Source organism: Anser cygnoides, chromosome 3, assembly GCF_040182565.1.
Source record: "Anser cygnoides isolate HZ-2024a breed goose chromosome 3, Taihu_goose_T2T_genome, whole genome shotgun sequence".
Classification (NCBI taxonomy): Eukaryota; Metazoa; Chordata; class Aves; order Anseriformes; family Anatidae; genus Anser; species Anser cygnoides.
The window spans coordinates 17,798,571-17,823,529 of NC_089875.1; the positions used below are offsets into that span (position 1 = coordinate 17,798,571).

Here is a 24,959-nt window from a genome sequence, read left to right on the forward strand (position 1 = left end):
GTGTGCCCTGGCAGCCAGGAGGGCCAACCGTGTCCTGGGATGCATCAAGCACGGCATTGCTAGTCGGTCGAGGGAAGTGATTGTCCCGCTCTACTCTGCGCTGGTGCGGCCTCACCTCGAGTACTGTGTGCAGTTCTGGGCACCACAGTACAAGAAGGACATTAAACTGTTGGAGAGTGTCCAGAGGAGGGCGACGAAGATGATGAAGGGCCTAGAGGGGAAGACATATGAGGAGCGGCTGAGGTCACTGGGCCTGTTCAGCCTGGAGAAGAGGAGGCTGAGGGGGGACCTCATCGCAGTCTACAACTTCCTCGCGAGGGGGAGTGGAGAGGCAGTGACCTATTCTCTGTTATCACTAGTGATAGGACCTGCGGGAACGGTGTTAAGCTGAGACAGGGGAAGTTCAGTCTGGACATCAGGAAGAGGTTCTTCACCAAGAGCGTGGTCGCACACTGGAACAGGCTCCTCAGCGACGTAGTCACTGCACCAAGCCTGTCTGAATTTAAGAAGCGATTGGACTGTGCACTTAGTCACATGGTGTAAACTTTTGGGCAGACCTGTGCGGTGCCAGAGTTGGACTTGATGATCCTTGTGGGTCCCTTCCAACTCGGGATATTCTGTCATTCTATGATTCTATGATCTTTGTTGCCCCACTGATAAACAGATACAGATGGTTTGTGCAGAGCAACAGCCAGTGTCTCCCTTTCATTTTTTTCTCCTAACTTTTCATAAAATAGAATCATGGAATTGTTTCGGTTGGAAGGGACCTTAATGTTCGTCTAGTTTCAGCCCCCCTGCCATGGGCAGGGACATCTCTCACCAGAACAAGTTCCTCAAACCCCATCCAACCTGACTTTGAAAACCTCCAGGGATGGGGCATCCACAGATTCTCTGTTCCAGTACCTCACTAACCTCATAATAAAGAATTTCTTCCAAATATCTGATCTAAACCTACTCTCTTTTAGTTTAAAGCCATTTTTGTTCTTGAACACCTCCAGGGTGTTCTTCTTTTCCTGTTCTTCCAAACCGACGCACTGTTTCTCCCTTTTTTACAGTTTTTATGAGTCACCATCTCCTCTGAGATACAGTAGTAAAAAATCTAGTGTCATTGGATTTACACAAAATTAGCTGGTCAGAAGTGCTCTCCTGGCAGCTGAGCTGGGCTATTGGGATTGCTATCAGCAGCTATCATCCGTCCTCGGATGGATGCTACTGCCCCTGCAGTATTTCTGACCTCAGCTGTTGGCAGGGCAACACACTGAATGATTCAGTAAAGCCAAGTACCTCAGCTAACACAGCGCAAATCTGCATGCTTGGTTATGCCCACGGATCTTGGAGAGGCCGTAACATTGAGGGGGAGGAGGAGATGAGCAGCTTCAACAGCTCCAATCGGAGCTGCAGCAGAGAATCAGGGTAAGGCCCGTGTTGCTGTTTTGCTTCTTTTTACATTTACTCTCTGTCAATGTATTTCCTTCATTACTTAAAATGAAGTTCTGACCATCTTTCTCTTCTTCCAGCTTCTTTTCTTCAGAAATAGTAACCATAAAAATAGGGCTAATGAGAAAGAAGTAAAAATAAATAGAAATGCACAAACATATACATTTAATTCTGTTCATATTTGTAAGTCGAGATGCTTTATCATGACTACTTTTTTCAATTTCATTTTCTTTTCACTCCTTGTTAAGATTTTCTTTATTCTGCTAGCCAATAGGATACTAAAGGTCACATTAAGTTCAGCATGAGATAAAGACCTCAGTCAGTTAAATGTCATGGTTATTCTAGTAAATCAGTAATGGGCATATTTTTAGTCCCTTGAGAATACACTATCAGATCACAAATGTTCAAACCAACTACTGTTAGCTCATTAGCAGCCAAGCAATTAAAACAGCTTTGCCCAAAGAGGAAAGAAATCTAAAAGCCTTCATTAATGGCAAAACCACTTAAATGATAACAGATGAAAATAGTAACAAATATCAAAAGGCCAGATGATGCCTCCAGTTACAGCACACAAATGAGTTTAAAAGATGGAAATGGAAATTTCTATAAACTGAGAGTAAAGCAGGCTGATAACATTATGGCTCAAAGCAATCAATAGGCTCTATTAATTCTAGTTTTCTGCAGAGTTACAGCTATTTTCTGCTTCTGGCTCTAACTACGTAATCGTTAATCACAGCTTCCTGACGGATTCAGCTCTTTCCCTTATCCCCATGTGTACTTCCAGGGCTCCTTAAACAGAAAAGTAGTAGTTTATCAAGCTGTGCAACATTCATGAACTTTCAACACTACGCTGCATTAGGTTGATTTTTTGCATCTCCTTATGAGACAGCATTTGTAGCCCATGGATGGCTAGAAAAAGAGTATTCAGAGCCCATAATTATTGCCAACAAGACTTCCATTGCTCCATACTCAGTGACCTTTTGTCATAGTCCTACACACTCAGTGGAAGTAGCAATGGAAAACAGGAACTTTTTAATTTAAGAAAGGAGGCAAGAGTAGCAGGAGAACCTGTAATAGTTCCTTTAATTTGCAGGGCACATTGACTTAGTGAGTTGGCAGGGCTTGCCACAGTTATCTGTTCCTGAATTTTCATTGTTTTTGCATGCCTGGTTGTCACTAGCTTCACTGGGATCCTGGCTTCAGGGATAAATACCAAATGAAAATGTATTCTGGAGTTCACACTCTTTAGGGCACATTTCACACTCCCAGGCATATCACATTGCATCAATTTCATATTTTAAAGAGTTTCTTCTTCCTTTAAAGCTATTTGTAAAGGCAAGAAGCTTACCATATCTGGATTCTGATATAATCATATGATACTGTGAGCTGAAGCCCAAAATAAGTGTATTATATAGTCTTGCCCATAAAATTACTGAAGGATTTACAGTATTCCCTAAATGTTCCCACAGAGAAACAGCATTACTAGCGCAAGAGCTAACATTATTGTAAGTCATTTAAACAGTACAGAGATTACAAAACTGGGTAAAATCTGCCATGTGCATTGCACTGTGTCAGCTCAAATGCTGCTGAAAGATTGCAGTTCTAGGAATCCCAGACTGGCAATCAGGGGATGGCTGCCTCCTCACAGGAGACATGTTATAGGAATCTGGTAGGCTATTGTCCCTTCATGCTCTGTGACAGTATGGGCAAGAAGAACAGGAAGAATCATGCAATTACAGAAAATGTAAACCTTGCTTTGCAGTATAGCAATGGAGACTTTCCCTGCAGAGATGCTATTCTGTGCATGCCCACATGTCTCAGGAGTTCAAGCTACCTGGCATGATCAGTGAAGCAAGAGATCAAAGGTTTCTAGGAACAAAACAGTCACCCTACTTTCTTTTAGCATGACACTGACAAATGCTATCTTGCTTCAAGGAAAAACTGTCTTACACCCACCAAAACTGTATCATTTATTTATTTATTATGGTAAAAGGACTCTCCTGCTCAGTCAGGTTCAAACCAGGTATTAATGCATGCTGACAGTTTGACAGCCAAAATGTGTTCAGATTCTTTAACTATAAACTTTATTTTACATTGCATTGTTCAGAGCAATACCAGTTTAATTATTACTGGGATGTAGGTTAAAGAACTTTTAAGGGATAATATATCAACCACAATAAAGACTGTTCATCAGCTAACAAAAGAAATATCAACTGTATGGGTAGGGAAAGTAATTATTTCTAATATTTTACAGAAAAGAACAGCTCAAGTCCTCTTAGTACTTTAAATTTGTAGAATAATCTTTGAAGTAACAATTTCCATTTATAGTAAATTTCTGATGCTCCTTTCTATTTTGTTATCTGCTAAGAAGGAATTGCTATATAGTTCTTTCAAGAGTTTAATTCATAATATGGGTCAAGATATGCTGCTCTACTTTTGCAAAAATAATTTGGAGACAGAGTTGGTAACCAATCTACATGTCAGAGCAAGCAAATAAATATAGGTAACATAAACATTGCTCACCCAATGAGTCCACCCATGTACCTTAAAGATTGCATTTTATATTAAGAAATTTTTGGAACTAGTGCTTTTAGTGGTCAGATTCTGTCTTCAAGTAGCTTTCACCAGACAGAAGGAATTCCTCACTGGTTGGATTCGCTAGGCCCAGCTCATATTCCCTGAACAGAATTTGCATAGCACCATAATAAAGCGGAATTGCTAGGTGGATACAAGCAGATGTGTGATGGAAATAAGTAATGGGGAAAAAAAAAAAGAGAAAGAAAAAGGGAGGACCAGCAAATACCAAATTTTAAAATGGTCCCTGAGATTTATTAATAAGAATTGTTAGATAGGGAAAACATGATTGCATGAATCTGATATCTCTTAGTCCTCAATTGCATTTAGTGAAATCAAGTTTAAAAGCTTGCAATACCTTTCAGTTAGCTGCCACACGCATTCTATCAAGTTTGAGTTCATAAATAACCTGCAAGGGTTAGTCTCACTCTTACCAAAAATTCAAAAAAAAAAATCAAATTCAAAATTCAAAATCAAAAATTACAAAAGTATTCTGGTAATTCCTAGTGGTGGGAAGCTCTTCACTTTCTGAAATGTGTTCTATGCTCATTAATATCTGTTGTAATTTTGTGACCATCAGCATTACATTTGCTTGTCGTGCCCAGCTGGGTCTGTAAATAGATTTGAGATTCAGGGGATTTTTTCCCCCTGTAGTTAGTTTTATTTCCAGAGGCACTGGTGAATAAATACATGAATAAATAAATAAATAAACTGAAGTATTAAGATCTAGTTTATAAGAACCAAGTAGGGAACAACAACCATGATTCCTTCCCCTTAGTCTTCCTTTATAGCATTTCCAGTGTTAGAGCTGGAACTTGTGTAAGCAAAGGAGCAAATTGATTTTGAAATACAGTAGGAGATGGCATAAAGCCCTTTAAATACAGAACATAAAAATAACAGCATAGTATTATTAAAATTCTATGTAATATACATATAAATAAATATATAAATAAAATATATAAATATATAAAATATATAAATAAAAATATATTTTTATTCTTTCAAGAGACAAGCAAAACTACATAAGGATCTTCAAATCCTGCACATTCATCCAGCTTTCTGCTCTCAGGAGCGTGGTAGCTACCTATACCTTGCCCCAGCATGGGGCTTGGAAGTGGCCAGTTGCAGGAGATCTGCAGCAATCTGCGATATGACAGTTATATATTGCAGTCTGGTAACAGTGACCATTCTTTGGAACAACTTTAACCTGCTGCAATAAATCTTGTGATTTTCAGGGAGATATAGTTTAACTTCACCTAATGAATTTCTTTTCCTGTAAATTGCCATGAAGTTACAATTTCCCCTGATTTTTAGTGTTCTCATGTTTCTCACTCTGATTATTTCAGGTGTTTCCAGTACTACATGTTTTAAAACAAGAGTAATATTACTGTTGGTCTAAGAGAATGACCAAGAGTGATAAAGAGAAAAAATATATTTTATCAGCTAGACATGGAAAACCAGAAAATCTTTAAGCAGTTAAAAATGGCTGTTTTAATGAAATAATACATTAGGTCTCCCATGAGAACACAGGAATACCTGATATCCAGCTGTGTTTTCAGTCACTCATGAATTTAAACAGCATAACAAGGCTTTGAGCAGTCCCAACGCAGTAAGTAGCCCCGGTGGTCTCGAATGTTCATTTTCCACTGCAGGATGAAACTTTTTACTCCTCTTTACCCAATTTTCTTTCTCCTATAAAATAAGCACAGTCCTTATATATGACTTGCCTCTGTTTCTTAAATTTAGTGTGGTAAATGCATACTAAGCATGTGTGATAAATTATTATGAAATATTATTTTAGCTTTACATTTTAAAAACAATGCTCATAAATGTGTTCACTCTATTGCTTTGTTTCTCTTCCGTTTATTCTCTCCTCGCCTCTCAGATCAGTGGGTTTTCTTAGAATGGCTTGGTTTCTGCCTGTCACACAGTGTAACTTAGTGTACCACTGCCTTCCAGCAGCCTCAGACATTTACATTTAAAAAAAATCATGAACTCTCAGAGTACAGAATGGCTTTCAGCAAGAGAAATGTCACTGGAAAGTGAAGATTTTATCTACAAATGAGATGCAACACCAATTTAAATGTCTCTCACACTCTCGTACACATTGTGCCTCGGTTCTGACCTACAGATTGGAATTTGCAGCTAGTTGCATGATGACTTTCAATTTTCACATGGTATCTTGTGGTCTGTGCTAGGAACCATCAGTCTCTACCTTTACAAGGGACAATGGCTCTTGGACACCAGGCTTTCAACTATAGCAATATGGTACTTTAAACTTTTGCCTTTCCTGCCCATTCAAATTCATTCCCGTATCAATTAAATGCATGTCCTTTAATCAACAAAACACATAGGAATATAAATATATATATTTTTTTCCTCCTGCTTGTTTTGCAGAATCATGTTCATTTGTCTTATGTTTGAAGACTCTGGACATTACAATGAAGTGTTGATGTACTAATAATAGGCAGAGAATTGCAGCCCTTCTTTTCACAGGGTTACTGTTTCCTAATTTCAATCTGAGCTCAGCATATTATAGCTAAGACTTGAAACTATTACAGGTGAAATAGGACTTTTTGAGGCAGACTGTTCAAAATTTTTGAGCTTTGAGAAAAATGGGATTGATATACTACAGCCTTGTTATGTGTTTTTGCAATATAAAATTGTCCACATGTAATGATCAGTAGCAATGCATATATGAGGTAATAGGTGTCTGCAGTACTTCACAAGGGATTTTAAAAACATCAGTTAAAGCCCTGAGGTTTTCTCAGTCTGATTCCACAGCCAATATGCAGAGCTTTGCCATCTGTGGTGTCACAACAGCTATGATGAAAATGTTATAAACATAGTACAGATAATTACCAAAATAAATAGGTAGATGGACTTAATTATGCTGCCTCTCATAGCTGCAAAAGGAAACATACAACAATCCCAAACTTACATAAAGTCATTGACACACAAAACTGGTTTTGGCTCTAGACTGAAAAATCAAGACTTTGGTCATCCCTAATTTTTTGACCAACCTTTGTCCAAGAACTTGTTTATCAAATGCAATTTTATATAAGGATTCCACTTTGTTACACTGATAAAATTTTATTTTATTTCCCCGTAATTTTTTGGATGGCAGGTAACATGGGCTTGTATGGGCATACATCTGGCTGGTGGCCAGTCACTAGCAGTGTTCCCCAGGGCTCAGTTCTAGCATTGGTTCTGCTCAATGTCGTTATCAATGACCTGGATGCAGGAGTTGAATGCTTCTGAAGTTCACTGACTAGTAAACTGTAAGATACTGCTCACTCTATTGAGGGACGAGGGGCCTTGCAGACGAATTAAGATAGGTTCAGCGTGCTGCACCTACTAGTTGCTGCACTCTGTATGTATTTGCTTTAAGACAAAAATTTCCTTGACGGGAAGAATGGTTCTTTCTCCTTCATCATTTTTTTTCCAGGACTGAGCAGGATTCAGCGCAGAATTCACTGATAGGAATTTACTACATACCAAAGGGAGACCCACAGAGGGTGATTTCAGCAAATGCATGCTGTAGGGCCTCCTGCTACCTTAATATGGCCAAAGAGAGCTGAGTCAGGCAGGTTTTTGCCTTTTCTCCTGCTACCTGCCAAGACGTTTTTAGCAATATGCCTCTCTGTCCCTGCCAACTTCATTCTTAGTGAAATCCTAATTAACTGCTGGCTATTGCTCTGGGATTGTGGTTTCTACTTTCAGGCTGATTCTGCTTGTCTGCTAAAGCCTGACTCCAGGGACATACATCATGCTGTCTCAATGGCAGGTTGACAGTTTTTGAATACTTCTTGAACTTGATTCAGACAGAGCTTACCCATGGGACAGCTTAGGCTGCAGCAAGGCATGCCAGCTAAGATGTTTCCTGTACCGTGGGCCAGATCCCTCTTGGGTATTCATCTCTTGCACATTGAAAGCCTGCTGCTTTCCCCTGGGCAAACAAGTGGTAGGGCCATAGCCAGAGTGGAGCAAGAAGGCGTACGCTGTGCACCCATGAGGTGGGTATCAAGAGGAGGTATATACGTTGAAAAGTCTGTAATTCCTGCTGCTGCCTACTCAGCAGGAGGATCAGGTAGTAATGACAGTGAGAAAGTGGGAATAAATGGAAGCCAGGAGTGAGGGGAGGAAGAGAGGAAAGTGAGAGATGTGCAAGTGCTACATCTTCTCCCCCACACTCTGGTCTGGCACCAAATCTAATCCATTCTCCCATTTTTTCACTGCAGGTAGAAGTAGGGTGAATATGGTGTACCCAGCCTGCACAGCTGAAACATGGCATTACTTTCTTCCCTTCCTTCTACCATGCACTCAAGCTCACTCCCAGGCAGAGCTGAGGGACATGGCTTGCTGGGTCAGAGAGCCTGAGGCAAAGGAACCTTCCTCAGGGTAGGCCTGTCTTTTATCCCAGCTGTTCCATGATGCCTGGGTGTTGTACATTGTTCAAGAAAGAGGAGCTTGTAAATATAATGATAGGACTTGATAATTCTAAGACTACAGTTATTAGGTTAGCATATAGAAGTGATAACTATGGGCAGCTCATGTCAACTTTGTGTTAAGCCCGATTGGCAGTTGTGGGATCAGAAAATATCAGACGAACAAGACAGAGATCTGGGGCTTCCATGGTCAGAGTGCCAGGAAAAACAACCTGGGTACAAAACTGCCAACAAATATGCATTTTATCTTACTAAAGTTGAGACACGGTGTTACAATCATATCCAAATGTCATTTATAGTTTGAGCTATTTTATAGCCTCAACTATAATAATGAGAGGACTGGCACTCTGACCATACCCCTCTGACCCTGAACCCATGTTCATGTGGAAATGTCTGCCCACAAATTTCCAAACACTACTTGAAATGCAGAACTTAGCTAAGGCAAAACTGTGTCAAAATAGGTTATTTCCTTGTTAGCATTTTTTTCATATAATCTGCACTCTGTATCTACCTTTCTTTTTTCTTTTTTTTTTTACATTTGCTTTTTTTTCTTTCTGTATTCACAGTCAGAATTTACATATACCAGTGTAACACGACTGCCAATGTCACATCTGTATTGCACTGTTCTTTATCTACCCATTCTGTTGCATAATTAGACCATAGAGTACACTTTTTTTTACCTGTTGCCATGAAAAAAAAAAAAAAATCATCTTTTGAAATAAGTCTCTGAACTCTTTATTTTTTCCTACTTGTAGCTGGAATTACACATAGAGCCTGGCGGAGGGCTCTGCTGGCTCCTGAGCTAATACAGACAACGAAGGCCAAGTGGAGTGAAACAGATGGGCTTCAAGGGGAGGGAAAGTACCCAGTCCATCAGCCTATTTAACACTTGGAAGCTTAGGATGGCATTTGTTTCAGTACATTTTTTATTTTATTTTTTTAATTCTGCTAGGCTTTCAGTGAATTAGTGCTGCTTTCCTGTGCCCAGGAGACTCTTTCTGTTAGCATGCTTCATAACTTTAATTAAAAAACAACTCAGAAGTGCCTTACTGACTTTTGCCCAGCCATGGCTGCCATATGCTTCCCCTCTTTGCTTATCTAGTCCATGCTACAGGCACTTAAAGAGTGTGTCAGTGCTAAAGGAAATGTGTCTCTCCTTTGAGGACCTTAGCTAATATCTAATGGTTAAACCATACCTTGTCATTTCCTGGGACGTCAGTTCCAACTGACTTGTTGGATCTCGCAAAGTCCTTAGCAGCTGTAACTTCCCACTGCTGAGCCACTAGGAACCATGAATCTTGCTGGGATTAAATCTCACTGAGTGGATCTTCCCAAGCTGTACCTGTTAATCAAGTAAGACCCAGAAGCAAGCTTCAGTAAAGGCTACTTGCAAAAAGATCACTAAATCCTCTTTAACAGTCTGTAATCCTTATGTTTCTGGATTGTGTTTTCCTTGCCAAAACACCCATAGTTTTAGTGTTATGACTCTGGTGCCATTCTATGATTCTATGACACTGGCTTCTGGATTATGTACAGAGATGTGGTAAGTATGTTGTCTGTACCATCCATCAAATGTTGCTGCTAGCTACGAGGTTTTTGCCTACCAGTACGTATGTTCACTGAGCTTATAAGAAAAGTACTTATCACTTTCACACTGCTCTCTGCTGGTTTATCGTTTATATCAGCCCCTTCCTGTTCTAAGTTCTTCCTTTAGTCTTTTATCTGGGAAGACTCTTTTGACAATCTACAGGGTTTGAATTTGCTTCCATTGTACAGTGCCATGTCTTCTTGGCTGACAATCCCTGCAAATCCAAGGACATGTGACTTGGATGGAGAGGTGCGTCCAGGAAGGGTGTTCCAGACACCTCTTGCATTGAGAGGAAGCAATCTGTGTCAAAATGCTGTAGTATGCCACACTCCTTACTGTGCCATACTCCTTGCCTTGCCTGGTAACTTGAGTTGTTCACAGGCTAAGGAGGAATGGAAATGTTACCTGCAAGCAATTAACTCACAGCATATAACCTCCCTTTTGTGAAAGGTATCAAACAGCAAGCCACATGGCCAAAATAGGTGGTGGATGAAGGTGCCCTCAGATAGCACTTCCTTCTCAGCGCCCAAAGCTTTTGCACAGTTCGCTTCCCCAATTTTGACATTGACTGCTTTAATTTTACCTATTTCACAGTTTGATGTCTCATCTGGACAAACAGGCAAATCAGCAGAGCTCTGGAAAAACCTCAGGTGGCAAAGCTGGAAGTCTGAGTCACATATACAGTTAGGCAAAATAGGTCAGGGAAAATAAAAGAGGTGAAATGCAACAGTCAGTTTGGCATTTGTGATTGATTTACACAAGCAAAAAGAATGATTTGTACTCTCACCCACAAGCAGGCTGCTGAGTGTGGTCCTTGACACTGATTGACCACTCGAAGCTCAAGATTAAAGCTAGAGATGTTTCTAAGCGGATGGAGATCTTTCTGAGTCACTTGCTGGAACGAGGAGAAGCTGCCTGTGTCAAGCAAAGTCTCCGTGTCCCTGTGGTTGAAGATGCTGTACAAGATGTCTCTCTCTGCTCTCCTGGCCAAGGAGTGGGTAATGGTCTTACTGAACCAGTCAATCACTTGGAGCAGTCCTGCCCTGGTGACACTGTGCACTGTCCCTTCCTGGCTTGGCTGCAAAACTGTCTTTTTCTACTTTCCCTACCCCAATCCCCTTTGCCTGTACTTGGTTTCTGGCATGTTTATTTTGGTAATACCACACAGACTTCACACATAACCTGCTTCCTGCCTGACCAGTTGGGTTGTTGTTGTTGCTTTGCTTTGCTTTGTTTCACTTGTTTTTCTTTAATCAGGTGATGCCAAACTGGTAATCCAAAAATTTTAAAGGACGAAGTGGCAGGGCAGAAGGTTATGATGTACTACAATTGCTCCACAGCTGAGAGTAGCTTTTGTAGCTAGGCTTCATTTCATTTTAAAATTGCTTTCCTACATTAGGAAAGTGTTTTGTTCTTTTTTTAAATGATGACTTTGATGTTTTATTAGAATTTTTTGTTTGAAGCAGGGAAGGAATTTATTTAATTTCTCTATTGCTGTGTAAATGTCATAATGCATGGTATTTTACAAGTACTTCGGTAGGGAAGTTTATAGAAAAAAGGGTCATTTTTATAATCATCTTCCAGAACAGTAAAGAGTGTATTGTCACTGACAAAAGAAGGAGGAAAAGCACCAAGCACAGAAGAATGAGAAATATAAGTCTGTCTTCATGTCAAATAAAAACTAATTTTATATTATATTTTTAAAACAACGCTTGACTGCCTGTCGTGCTTATTTCAGCAGAAGGTAACAGGAGTTTTGTAAACATAACATACTTCTATCTAAATACTTGACTACGTAGGGCCAAGCCACACGAAATGCTGAAAAGTGTTGTGTTCCTATGACAGTCAAGAGAATTAAAAGGCACCAATCTCCTTTCAGAAACTGGACCTTAAAATCTCCCACATGCAAATTTAGTCCAATTTTCCTTTTCATTTTGAGGATGGGTCATCTAACAAGTAAGCCTGTTGGCTTGAAGAGCGCCAGCAACAAAGCACTACGGTTTACCAAGATCAAGGCTTAAAAGGACTCTTATAATGAAACTAATCCTGGAATCATCCTACCCTGATGCAAGCACACTACACTCATCCTCTGTAATAATTTGCAGATCAGAAGCGGTATCCTGGTACATAATGAGAGGTACCTTTGATTCCAGAAATGCAGAGGTCTGAGAGCTTTTTTAATTGCAGCTCACTGGCCTTTGGTGCCACATGTGCAGCACAAAGGATGTCAGTGAGACATCCTGCTTTGGCTCATTCTTTCTGTGTTAAAAATTGCTGTCCATTATAGCAGCAGTGCATCACTTCACCGACAATTCCTCTTGAATAGAGGGTTTTGGTGTGAGAAAGGGGTGTTCCTGCAGTACCCGCTCATCTAATTGCTTGTAGGAGTCACAGAAATGCTTTGGGTATCTTCCCCTTTATATTCCAGACTCCTCTGATGGTGAACTAGTCTGCATGGCAGGAGGCCATTTCATCTGCTTTAATTACCTCTTAAGCAAAAGTTCTGCCCTGATATCCTATAGACATCATGGCTTTGGGAAATTCCTTAAACTTCTCCCGATCCTCCTCCCACAGGGTCGTTAGCTGTGCTCTGAGTAGGAGGTGACTAACTCTCACTTTATCCAACTGTAAAATTTAAGAGATTACATTTACATGTACATTCCGCAAATTCATGGCTCAGGGAAAATGAATCAAGGGATAAAAATGAATATGTAAAGTGACAAACAAAAGTGAATATGATCTGAACAGGAAATCTTCTGTGCAGGGATTTTCAATTTGATTTTGCTACAAGAGAAACTACCTAGCACAGTAACCTGTAATTAGGATAAAAAGTCTGGAAAAAAAAGTTTTCACTAGTTTATGCCTGGATTGAAACAATGTTACTTGCCTGGGCAGTGATAATTCTTAATTAAGAGATATGTGAGATACCACTGGTCGTGCCTTGAGCCACAAGTTAAGTTTTGCTGGGAGTAACCTCCAACATAGATCCCTGTGCCTGGAAAAAATAACAAAAAAACAAACAAACAAAGCAAACCAAAAAAGATTAAGTAGTACAGGGATGGGTGGCTGCTTAGGGAGAGATAAGGGAAAAGGAGTAATACAGAGGAAAGAGACAGGATGCAGGATGAAGGAGTTGCCATCTTTTTTTAGTTTGTTCATGGATTTCTCCAAATAGAAACCTTTCACTAATAGTTTCCTTTAGATTTTGTCTATGGGACTTTTTCAAAGTGAAAGTGGCCTTTGACAGCACCCTGTGCTCTTGCAGTGATGGAGAGCTGAGTATCAGAATGAACTATTTGTCTGTCTCCTATATTCCTTTGTATCAAGTAAAGAATTAGGCTTGTCACTGCAGGGAAAATCATGCTGATCATGCTGACATATGATACGCTGAGCTTTGAAAAGATGCACAGGATGCTTCAAGCATTTTTTTGTTTTGTTTCTTTGTTCCTCTGCTTGGCTGCATTCCTCAGTAAATGGGGCAGAGCTATATCCAGCTTGTCAGAAGTGCCTCTCCTAACTGTATTTTTCCATACTGTAGCAGTTACATAATTGACTACAATCTTCTGGCAGCTAGAAGGTGGAGACACACACAGCAGGCAACTAAGATAAATGCAACTTTTAAGCAAATGAGTTATTTTCATCCAGTGCAAATGTTGTAGTGACTGTTTTCCCACAACTGCAATATGCTAATCTGTAAACAATACACCGAAGGAGCTGGTATTTAATTTTAGGGTGAATATCAAATGGATATATATAGACCCCAGGTCCAACCAAGGAAGGTAACAGAGTTGGGCTTCTTTGATTATTTTTTAGTTCTGTTTATGAATTTAGCATTTACTGAGCTTTTTTTTTTTTTCCTTTTCTTTCTTTCCTTTTTTTTCCTTTTTTTTCTGAGGACAGTTTTGCAATGTGGGCTCATGATCTTGTTTTGTTCTGTGTGATCTAGTAAAGAAGACAGACTCTTTTGCACTTGAAATTGGAAGGTTACAGATCTACCCTGCAGATGCTGTCGAGACGGCTCATTTCTGAGTTGCTTAGACTTGTTTTGAGGTGGTTTCTACCATACTCAAAATTTTATTAATTCACTGAGATTAACATGTATTCAGAAAGAGATCCTTGTCAAGTTTTGCTAAGAGACAGACAATACAACAGTTTTAGCAGGACTGCATTTACAATATCAATTGAAATCGAATTAAATAATACCTATGCTTACAAGACTTCACCAGTTTCTCTGAATTGTGCTTATTAGTGAACTGTCCCAGAATGCCCAGGCACTCTTTTTGCTTTAGTTATAGCTTGAAAATTGATTCATAAACTACCAAAAAGAAAAGAAGCATTCACGTGCTGTACACAACTGCAAATACTAAGATGCTCATCAAAAGCAATACTAAGATGTTCATCAATAATTTGAAAGCAAAGGACATGGGTGATGCAGAAAGTAGAAGAGACAAAATTATTATAAAAATTATTTGTGTGTGCATTACATCATGGTGACTGGTTTAATTACGGAGATTATCAGTACTGCCTGCTGGAAATGACTGTCAGCTCCCTGAAAAGTCCATTACTAACTGCTCATATATTTGCTACATGTAACAAATGGCACACAAATCATCTGTTCAAGCTGTTTGTTCCCATCTAACACTTGCTGGTGGCACAGCCTGAAAATACCAAGCATCGTGTGTGATAGAAACTAGTCTTTATGTTTTCTTGTTTTTATTCTTTCTTGGTTTATGCTCATGAGAAGGGGAAAGAGAGATTTTTAAATGCAGAATCCTATCACGGAAGTAAGGTAAGATAAAACACGTGCACTGGGTTCAATGCAGTTCTTTCATGACCATGCTCTCTGTGACAGCCTCATTCTATTCTCCTTCCCTCCAAGTTCCTCTCCATACCCCAGGCCCCTGCTTTATTCAGTGCTCAGCTTAATGTCAGAATTTTGTTCATACCCAGTGTCTGATTTTCAGATGAACAATTTCCTTTTGGTCTTCTCACAGTATTTATAACTTGTTCAATGCTCTATAAGGAGTTAAAATGCCTTCATAAACACCTTGTAGCCATAGGAACAGAGTCACTCCTCTATTAACAGTGGGGCAATTCAAAGCCCAAGAAACGTAGGAAACTAATAGGCAACCCATATTGTAATTGAGAGACATGCCATTTTGGATATTACACACAGCCTAGACACTGTGATATGAATGCTAAAGTTATTTAAAAATAAGGTCCAAACTCTTCACTTTTGCATGAGCAGAATCACTAAAAGGACTGAGCACACATAAAACAGTCAGCAAAATACACTCAGCACACTCCTTTCCTTGCTGACTTAGACCACAGTCAAAACAGTCACTGGTTGTATTATGCTTACGCTGCTCTTCTAATACACTTTTCACTGCTGAGAAGCAAAATCATTGTGTGATTCTTTGTGATAATACAAAACTTCTGCGTGTGACCCTCAGCTCCTGTTTAATCTAGCACAGAGTTTATGCTAAGCCTTTGACCAAACCCAAGTTTTTCCTTATTGCACATACAGGAAAAACAAAATATTGTTAGAGTTTGAATTTCTTAGCTTCCTAGAAGTGTCTTCTGGATCACAGGAATGTCAGTGGTATACAATAGCCATTACCTGAGGGTGACAGGATGTCTTGGGAATTACTCCATGTACTAGAGAAATTGGCAAGGAAATCTTGATGTGAGGGACATCTCCCACAGACTTCAACCTCTTGATGACTTCATGTGTTTTGCTCGGTCTTTGAAGTCTGAATGCTCTGCTATTGGACTCCGTCTTAGACATCTAAAAAGAAATCTTCTGATGTGGTTTATTCTTTCAAAATAGCCTTTCATAACATTAATTTTAAACCAAGATGCTGATACAGTCATTTAGTAGCAATTAATATTACAGTCATATAGGCAAGAGCTGATGGTCATTCTTTGATCTTTTCTGTGGTGGCACAAATCTGGTGTCACTTTTCCTTAATTATGCAAGATACATGGTAGTACACGTGAAAGCAAGCTCTAATGGCATTACATATTATGAAGAAGTTCTGTAAAAATTAAAGATTTGGGATATAATTATTTGAAGTGAAAAAACAGAATCTGGGTTTTATGCTCCACAGTTGGCACATGTATGCTATGCAGTAAAGGAATAAATTCACCTGTGGCTTTAAATAAAAGATATGAAAATCTAACTTTTTAAAAACCTCAAACTGTAAGAGTCTCCAAATCAATATGTTCACTTAACATGCAGTGACCTAGACTTGAAAGGCCACAAGGTAGCACTGAATCATTATCTATTTCAGAGAATTAAGAGAGAAAGAAAAAGTCAAGCCTATTTTTAGCTTTGAAATTTATGGCCATGATATCATCAAGCTAAATGAACATGATCTGATCCAGGAGCTGAAAGGCAAGGATATCTATCCTTTATGCATCTTTAAAAAAAGTACAAGCCAAGATCTCGGAGCTTTAGGGAAGAAGTTAATCTTACCTTCAACTGAAAGACCTACTAAAGCCTCTGGCACAGAACTTAAATCTTATCAGATCAATTTCTCTTGCAGAAACACAATTCTACCACGTCTCTTCTATTTATTGTTAATTTACAGGTAGTGCACTGCAGAACAGACAGTTTAGGATGGAAGCAAAGCAATTTATCTTTGTGTAATAAGACCACATGAATCTATACACCCATTAAGAGCTTTTGTATGGCCTAAGAGTTGTAAAATTAGGCTGCTTTAAGTAACTAAAGATAGTCAAGTCACTGAGACTCTCCCATCCCAGGTCCCCCGGTCTATATGGAAGTAACTACTCTAGTACCTTTCATAAAGATTTTTGTCTGTATATCAGGACACCTTTTTTAAAGGAGAGCCAATTAAAAAAGGCTTGAGCATAGAGACAACTGGGGTCACTTTGATATACTGTGAAGTAAATCCAAATTTATTTCCCAGGGCAGTTTGGTCTCCTGCACTTTTGCTTCCTCCCCTGGGCAGACAGTTTCATCACATCAGTCAAAGATAAATTTCTCAGGGAGTTTTAGCTGCAAAAGTATGTTACCTTCTAGATAGCTGGAAGACTAGATTCAACACTTGAGTGCAAATACTGATCTCAGCTCTACTTAAAGGGAATCTACTAAAAGGGAATTTCTGTGGCTTATTGATTGTACTGACTTGGGGACTTGTATTAAACAATAGCTTCAGCACTACTGAATAGACAAAGCTTTTTGAAAGTCTTACAAAAGGTATTTTTCCCCTTCATTGGCACAGTGTGAATCCCAGATATGCTCAAAAAAAACAGATTGAAAAATAAAAATACAAATTATAATAAAGGTTTGTTTGCTTAGCAGAAGTCTCCATGTTGGCCTGCATTGTGGAAATGCCCCACACCAGCAGCAGCAATGTGGAAGGGCCACCAAGCAATTTCATGCATTGTGCACTGAAGCTCCAGAACATTTATAATGAACATGGTAACTATAGGAACTATTGGTCAAAAAAAAAAAAAAAAAAAAGTAATGCCAGTGTTATCTTAAAGCTGTGGGAGAATAGAATTCATGTCTGCCTACATTAGATTAAAATTATGCAGAATTTCTTTTTGTTTCTTCCAACATCTGTAGTATGCTAGTGTTTAGTTTTTCAACAATTAGTACTCCAGCAATCACACATATTGATTATGTTGTTTTTCTAACATCATAGCAATTTATCTCGTGTGGCTTTTCTTATCAGCTTTCACTTCTATTGGAAGCATTTTTGACTAGATTCCCCAGCAAACTGAATTTTGCTGAACAAGTTTTTCATGCTTGGAGTATTTATTCCCAATATATACAAGACTTAAATAATTTCCATTACCTGCCAGACACTTCAATTTACTTCTTTTCTGTGACATAGTTTTCATGCCCAGACAAACATCCCTGGTTAGTAGGTTTAAAGTCATAACACCACACCTTTTAATAGTATTTTGCCAGATTATTTGGGACTTTATGTTTCATAAGCACTTGGGCCTCTGAAAGGCACTGGCTGCCCATCAGCTGTTATTTTTGTAACAGACAGGCAATGTTTCTAAGGTGAGGCAAGGCATTATTAACTTTTTGTGCTCCATTCTTTTGGCTCATCTTTGATCCCTAGTGGCAAATGTTAAGTGTGTATCTTTAGCCACAGTGTAGTTGTGCAATTTTGTCCTGAGCACGAATCCCATAGAAATACAGGAACAAGGATACCAGCACACAAGGTCAACTGAGTAGCTCCCAGACTCTGCATCTGAGAGCCATCCATAGACATGCACATAAGGACAGGATGGATATTGTCTAGTGAGAACAGGCACAAAGGTTCCCTTCAGTGTATCTTTTCATGGTCTGCAACGTTTGGCTATATAGATAATTTCTGAGTGCTCTGCTAAAGGAAGTTATAGTTAGGTTACAAAAAATTATTGAGTCACAACTGCTAAAAACTGCTCTCTCTATGGACAAGCAATTCTATGAAAAGAAGATGAAAGACCTGCAACAGACTGAGCACTCCTTTATCTCATGCTTTTGCTGTAGAAAAAGAAATTCATGCTAGATTAATGCATCTTTTTCTGGAATTGTGCTCATGTGTCTACATGACAATACCCAAACAAAAAAAGACAGCAGGAAAGCCAGTTGTGAACAAGCTATAGCACAACGGCTTTTGCTAGGTTATCATGTGTGGTTTTGTCTCCAGATAAAAATTATATTTAATCTATAATATAAATTTATATGACAGGGTTTTAAATCTGTTTCAGATGGAAATAAAATATAATTCCTGGCTGTCTTGGCATTCAGAATCCCTAAAAACTTCCAGACTGCCTTTAGCTGAGGATGTTTATAGAGAAAATAACTGTAGCTTTTACCTCAAATGAGAAAATTAGTTTTCAGTGTAATAGATCAACAATAAAGCAATTTAAGCAATATGATGGTAATAGAGTTTTAGAGGAAAAATATATATCTAAAACATAGAATTCTTAAGTGAAATAGCTTTATGAACCTTTTAATAAAACATCTCTATTTTATCCTCCCCTCCACCGGTAAATATTACATTATTTTCTGTCATTTGAAAGCATAAATCTACCAGTTCCACAACTACTTTCTGGAACAGGATGAATGCTGATGTATTTTTGAATACTGACTTAACTTCGGGAAACTGAAGTTTAGTACTAAGTGGAAGAGATCTAATCCTTGCTTAAAGAAAGAGGTGTGTTTTTTTTTTTCTCTCACATTTCGAAAAAAATGAAACTCACCCCTACAATTTATCCTTTCAACATTTCTCATCAGATGCTGAATCCTACTCAGTTCAGAGCAGCAACACCCATTCCAAAGACAGTCTCTATGCAGAGCTGTTTTTCCTTCCAGACACAAGACTGCTGCAACTGTGTTGCAGCTTTACTAATACCACCAGTTTAAGTAATTTCAGCTCATGATTCCTGAATTGCCTTTTTTCATTATAGCAAATTGATTTTTTTTTTCCCCTCTACCTGTAGCATCATCTTTCAGAATAAACAGTTCACATTGTGGAGTTTGGTACTTGACCTGAGGCAAGCACAGGGATAGATAGCTCCCTGTCTCTGAATGTGACAGCCCCCCAGCCCAGTGCTCCCTCCCGAGAACCCTCTCATCGGAAGGGAGAAGCTGCTACCATAGTCACATCCCACTCCATGCCTTACACTCACACACCTGTCCTCCATCTGCCTCTATTGTGTATTTGCTTCCCTTGCACCACCCTCCTATTGCATATTTCTGCCATGCCATATATCCTCACACATCTTTCCAGTCTGCTTCTTATTTATTCAGTCATTCATTCATTTATTTACTTATTGATGTTTACACTTTCCTTTATTGTTTCTTTCATTATTACTTTTCCAATAGCCCCACAGTTAGGTGGTCCCTGTTCTACAGAGTTCATTCACTTAACAAACAGGTGATATATAAATACACACGGTGTTGGTCTGTCCTTCAAGTTAAATATCCATTAGGCTATTACTGCTCACAATAAAGTGTGCAGACGTGTCTTGGTGTCCAAGTGTCGATATAATCTTCCACACCCATATGTAATCCTCTCAGTTAAACATAACGTTGGATTTTTGTATCCATTACCATCAAAGACGTTTGGTTTTGATACCTATTTTGTATTTCAAAAAATGTAAGTATTTACCCTGACAAACTAGCTTAAGGCAGAACAAGATCTGTCTCGTGCTTTGGATCTTAGTTTTGAGCTAATGCAGAACTAGCCATAGACCTTTTTGTGAGTCTGAACTTCACGACCCTGGTTTGAAAAGTCATCGCTTTCCTAGAATAATTTTGATTGTTTATGTTAGGGGATTTTGTTTCTACAACTCTGTAAAGTATAGTGCTAAGTCTCAGCAGGAAGTGTGAAGCCATGCCACCTCCACACGCGTGAAGTACCAAATGTGTGTTCTTTAAACACATCAACAAGCTCAGGAGACAGCTGCAGAGAACTGGATCGCAGAACACAGCCAGGCTAAATGAACAGCCACTGTCCTGATACAAGTTCTTCATCAGCTGACGAAGGCAACCCAAGCCTACTATATCCAGTTTTAACTGCAAATCAGACATGAGAAATTTAACTCTGGCAAGCTATAAATGGCACTATATGCTCATTCTTTATCATGATCTCCAATCTGTTCCTCCAGCAAAGCCTTGGAAATATTTCTTTCATTACTATATTAAGCCAAGAAGATTATACGTGCAGGCTCATGAGTCTATACAAACGCTTTTTCTAAAATGACAAGCTTTCTGCAATCTTTTTCTAAAATGACATTTTCGACAGTATCCTGGGTTCCAGAAGAAAACAATGTGTCTGCGTAGGCCACAAACAGTTTTTGAGAAAAGTAGAATTCCCTACGTCAGTGCCATCTTTGATATTTTCCCGAGGCTTTAGGATTAAATATAGCCAACCTTGCAGTCAAACTGTCTCTGTCTTGGCTTTTCCATATTTAAATGTTCCCGAAAGCTGCAAGATGTAGTAAGATTCCTCAGTGGCTCCCACAAGGTCAACTGTATTTTCCACCATGCATAAAAGTGAAGGAAAGCCTTAATAAACTGACATCATCCTGCTAGGCTCAAACCCAGCCGCAGGTGCATGCCTCCCTAAGACATGCACGATTCTGACCTCATTTGCCATAGTCAGTGTCAGCCCGTGCACGGCAGGATTATGAGCTTGCTGGTATGATGAATGAGGGAGGACAGAGGACACAGAGAGGACAGAGGACACAGCACAGAGGACATTTAGGCACATCTACACTACAAATTGCTCCAGTGCTACTCTCCAGAAATGTTTGCTCTGCAGGGGTCTCCTCCAGACTCCTGTTTTGTAGTCCCCCCCCCAGTAGAGTGGACTGGAGCTCCCGCTGCCGTGCTGCACCTACTGTTGGGGTGGGGGCACGGGTGTCTGCATTGATGAGCTGGCAGGGGTGGGAGCTGTGCTTCCTGTTTTAGAAAGGTCTTCAAGTGTAGTCCTACGTCCATTTTAAACATATTTGTCTAGACCAAGGACACCACTGTTCCCCTGGGGTGGGACGGATTGGCAAAAAGCCCTCCCTGAGCACGCTGCCCGGAGGAGCATGGACAGAGGCTCAGCTACGCTCAGTCCCTGCTAGAGCCCTGGGCAAGACTAAAGGCTCATCCCCATTCCTAACACTAAACATCATACTGAATTTAAAATCCACACAAAGGAAGCCATCTTGAAGCAGAAGACTTTTATTAACACCACTTTCATTACCAGCATTTCCCCGACTTTTCAGATAGCTTAAGATGTGATTTCTTTCAGGCTGCTTCCTCACCTAATGGACGTAGTACTAGACACTGACTAGCCCATTCACCAGACACTTGAGGACTGCAGAGAAGCTCTCTCAACAACACCATTTACAATGTGAGTGACACTCCACCTGATGCTAATACTCTGAAGGTCCTGCTAAAGGGCACCACAAGCAGCTTACTCTGTGCATCACATTACCAGCCCAATGGACTAAGAGCACGGCTTTAGAAAACGACTGCAGCACCAAAGGTGACGGGACGTTTGCTGCTTGGCTTACCTATGCCCAGGTTTTAACTGAAAGGAGGGTTTCAGCTCCCACTTTCAAGACCACTAATGATAAAGCGCCTCACTGAAGCAGTCAGCTTCACTGCTGGACGCCAGCCTTTCATGCCAGCTACGACGAATCATTTAGCTACCTACAGCCAAGGAAATAATAGGTCTGTCTGATAATTCCTTTGTAGCTGTTCGAGCATGCATGTACAACACATCATAAATCAGAATTTAAGATCTTAAAATTGAGTTTCTCTAAAACAAGCTTTTTGAAAATTACATTCCTAATATAATAAACCATGGAACCTTATGCCTAAGGAAAAAAAAAAATCCTCTTTCCTTATTTTTCTTTTTTTTTGTAGATAGATGGAGAGGATACATGTTGTGTGACACTAATAAGGGACACCAGAGTTTATTTGTAGTCAGTACCAGAAGAGGCTTATAGAGGTATTTGTTTTCCTCAAGAAGAGACTGTGTTTATTAAATAAAAAATAACTGTGCTAATGCATCAAGATGGTGTTATATATAGCTTTCCATGCTGATCCAAATCAATTGACAGTGAAGCCTGCTTGTTCTCCTCAAGACAGAATTACTCAAGCAGGACCAGGCTAGACAGCAAACCATTACAGAAACCACATCCTTCAGAAAACTCATTTCAAAAAGCAGCGTATGATGGGAGAGGATACTAAGAGTTACCTTGGATTTCTGAGCAACTGGGGGCACACGATAGCAAAGTTTAAACATAGGTTGCTGGTATCAATAGCTCTTCAGAGATTCAGGGTACTCCCAAATCTGCAGAGCCATGAAATTAAACTAGAAATTTATAGCATTTCTCTGTTTCTCTTCCTCAAGTGTTCATGAGATATTGAAAGCTAGACAGCAATGCAAACTGGGACATAACTGCTTACCGCAATGTGCTGCAGTCATTTTTTAGGCATTTCAAGTGCAGATCAGGGTAATTTAACCTTTGAAAAATGCTTATGCTTATTTTTAAAGATGTTAAATTATTGTCTGTTAAGTTGCAGAATGCTATGAGCATCTTCACATAGGTAACAGGGGTGTTTCAGATCACTTTAATAACCAGTTGGTAATTTCCAAAATATTACCAAAGAAATGATGAGACAGAAAATGATTTACAAAACAACTGGTGATGTGACTAACTTTTCCTATTTTATGTTCCCACAGCTGTTCAAAGAACAGAAAATAATTCTTTTAAGTTTAACCTGTCAAAAGTAGTTTTCCAGCATATCCAATTTCTTTAAAATTTTATTAGCAAAATAAGTCCTTTAAAGTTCTGGTTTTGGAAGCAAGAAAAAAAGGATAAACGCAGCACTTAAAGCTTCTTCTGATAACACTGCATACATTTATACTTATATGTTCATGGGCCTGCTACACATCCTTCGTTAGCACACCCTAAAAAATTGTGACAGTTGGTGTGTATGTGTGTGTTGAGTGGTTTTTGGCTAACTGGCTGCCCACGAAGGCAGTTTCTTACCAAGCCAGCTTGAATCCTGCCATTCCAAGTTTCATGTGTGTGTTCTGTGGTACTGGCTTGGCCCCCAGCCCCTCAAAATAGCCTCAGCAGGTCTGGCAGCCCAACCCATGTGTGCCTCACCACCTGCTCCCTGCCCTTTTCTGTCCAGAGCCTCCCCCTAGAAGCAAGAATTGTATCTCAAAGGTGACCTGGTGATGCACAAGTGTTAGAAGGGATCATAGTAAAAACGGCAAAGACATTTCATCAGTCCTAGTTTACCTCTGCTGTTTCAGCATCAATGTAAGTGGAAGGACCCCACACAAGCAAATCAAAGCGTTGTGAGTGACTACAGTAGCACAATGAGCTCCAGCTCATTTTCAGGCCAAAAGCATTATAAATAAACCCACAGAATGAGGAAGAAAAAAAATAAAACTGAAAAATGATTTTTTTTTCTCAAAGAAATCAGAATGAGCTCCTAGAATTTCCTGCCAAAGCAGATAAATTAATTTGTGAAATATCAGTGCTGGCATTGCAGGACCTCACCTAAGAGCAAAAAACAAGAAACCTGAGGGTGATGATGACAGGGCAAGGTTGTCTGTGGAAGGGAGAAGCTGGTGGGAGATGTCTGCCCCCTGGTGAGCCTGATACCCTGACCAGACCGTTGGGCTGGCAGCTGGGGAATGCAGGGCATTCTCTCTCCAAAGCACCTGCACCATCAGGACTGCTCTGGCACTGGAAACCTTACAGGACAGAGCTCAAGGCACTGAGAACACTTGGGCCTCAGGACTTCCAGTCTCTTCCTGTAACGCCATCTTGCAGGTTTCTGAAGGTGAGGCCAAGCTGCTAAAAACAGAGTACAGTTTGTCCTGACTTTCTGCTTGTAAGTTTTGCTGGATTGTTGTTTCCCATGGGCAGGATAGTCCTTCAGAGCTTCTAACTGGCTGACGCTGTGCATGTGCATCCACATGGGTCACCCCATTCATGGCATCACCTGTGGCAGTGGCATTGCACCACAGTGCATTTGGGAAACGGAGTCATAATTCGAGTGATTGTAGGCAGCCTGAAGCTCGATTCTGGGGAGATGTACTCATTTTATTCCAGATCTATGCTTCACTCTGGGTAAGCTAGATGCAGGCACATACCTTCTCTGTATTCGTGCTCACTCTTCTTTGGTCAAGGGCTTTTCAATGTAATGTCTTTACGACTTTTTATTCAGCATGTGATTTTTGACTCTAGGTAGCACGCTGCCCTCAGATTTTCATTTTAAAGTTATTGTCTACAAAATACCACCTTAAATCCTGCAGTAAAACATAGTTTTTCCTCATACTGTACAAAGGAATCATTGCTTCCCCCACAGCATTACTAGCCACTGGTTTACTACAAACCTTCCAACTGCTTCT

The 24,959-nt window shown here is 39.8% G+C and overlaps 1 long non-coding RNA gene across 1 annotated transcript in view; it reads right to left on the reverse strand.

Moving 5' to 3' along the window:
* Positions 1-6,146: 6,146 nt before the first annotated feature.
* LOC136790341 (uncharacterized) overlaps positions 6,147-24,959 on the reverse strand; it is a 63,962-nt gene continuing 45,149 nt past the window's right edge. The window contains exons 4-5 of the long non-coding RNA XR_010830088.1: positions 15,668-15,835; positions 6,147-9,801 (exon numbers count right to left, since the gene is read on the reverse strand). This is a non-coding gene — a long non-coding RNA (uncharacterized lncRNA). The remainder of the gene's footprint in view (positions 9,802-15,667; positions 15,836-24,959) is intronic.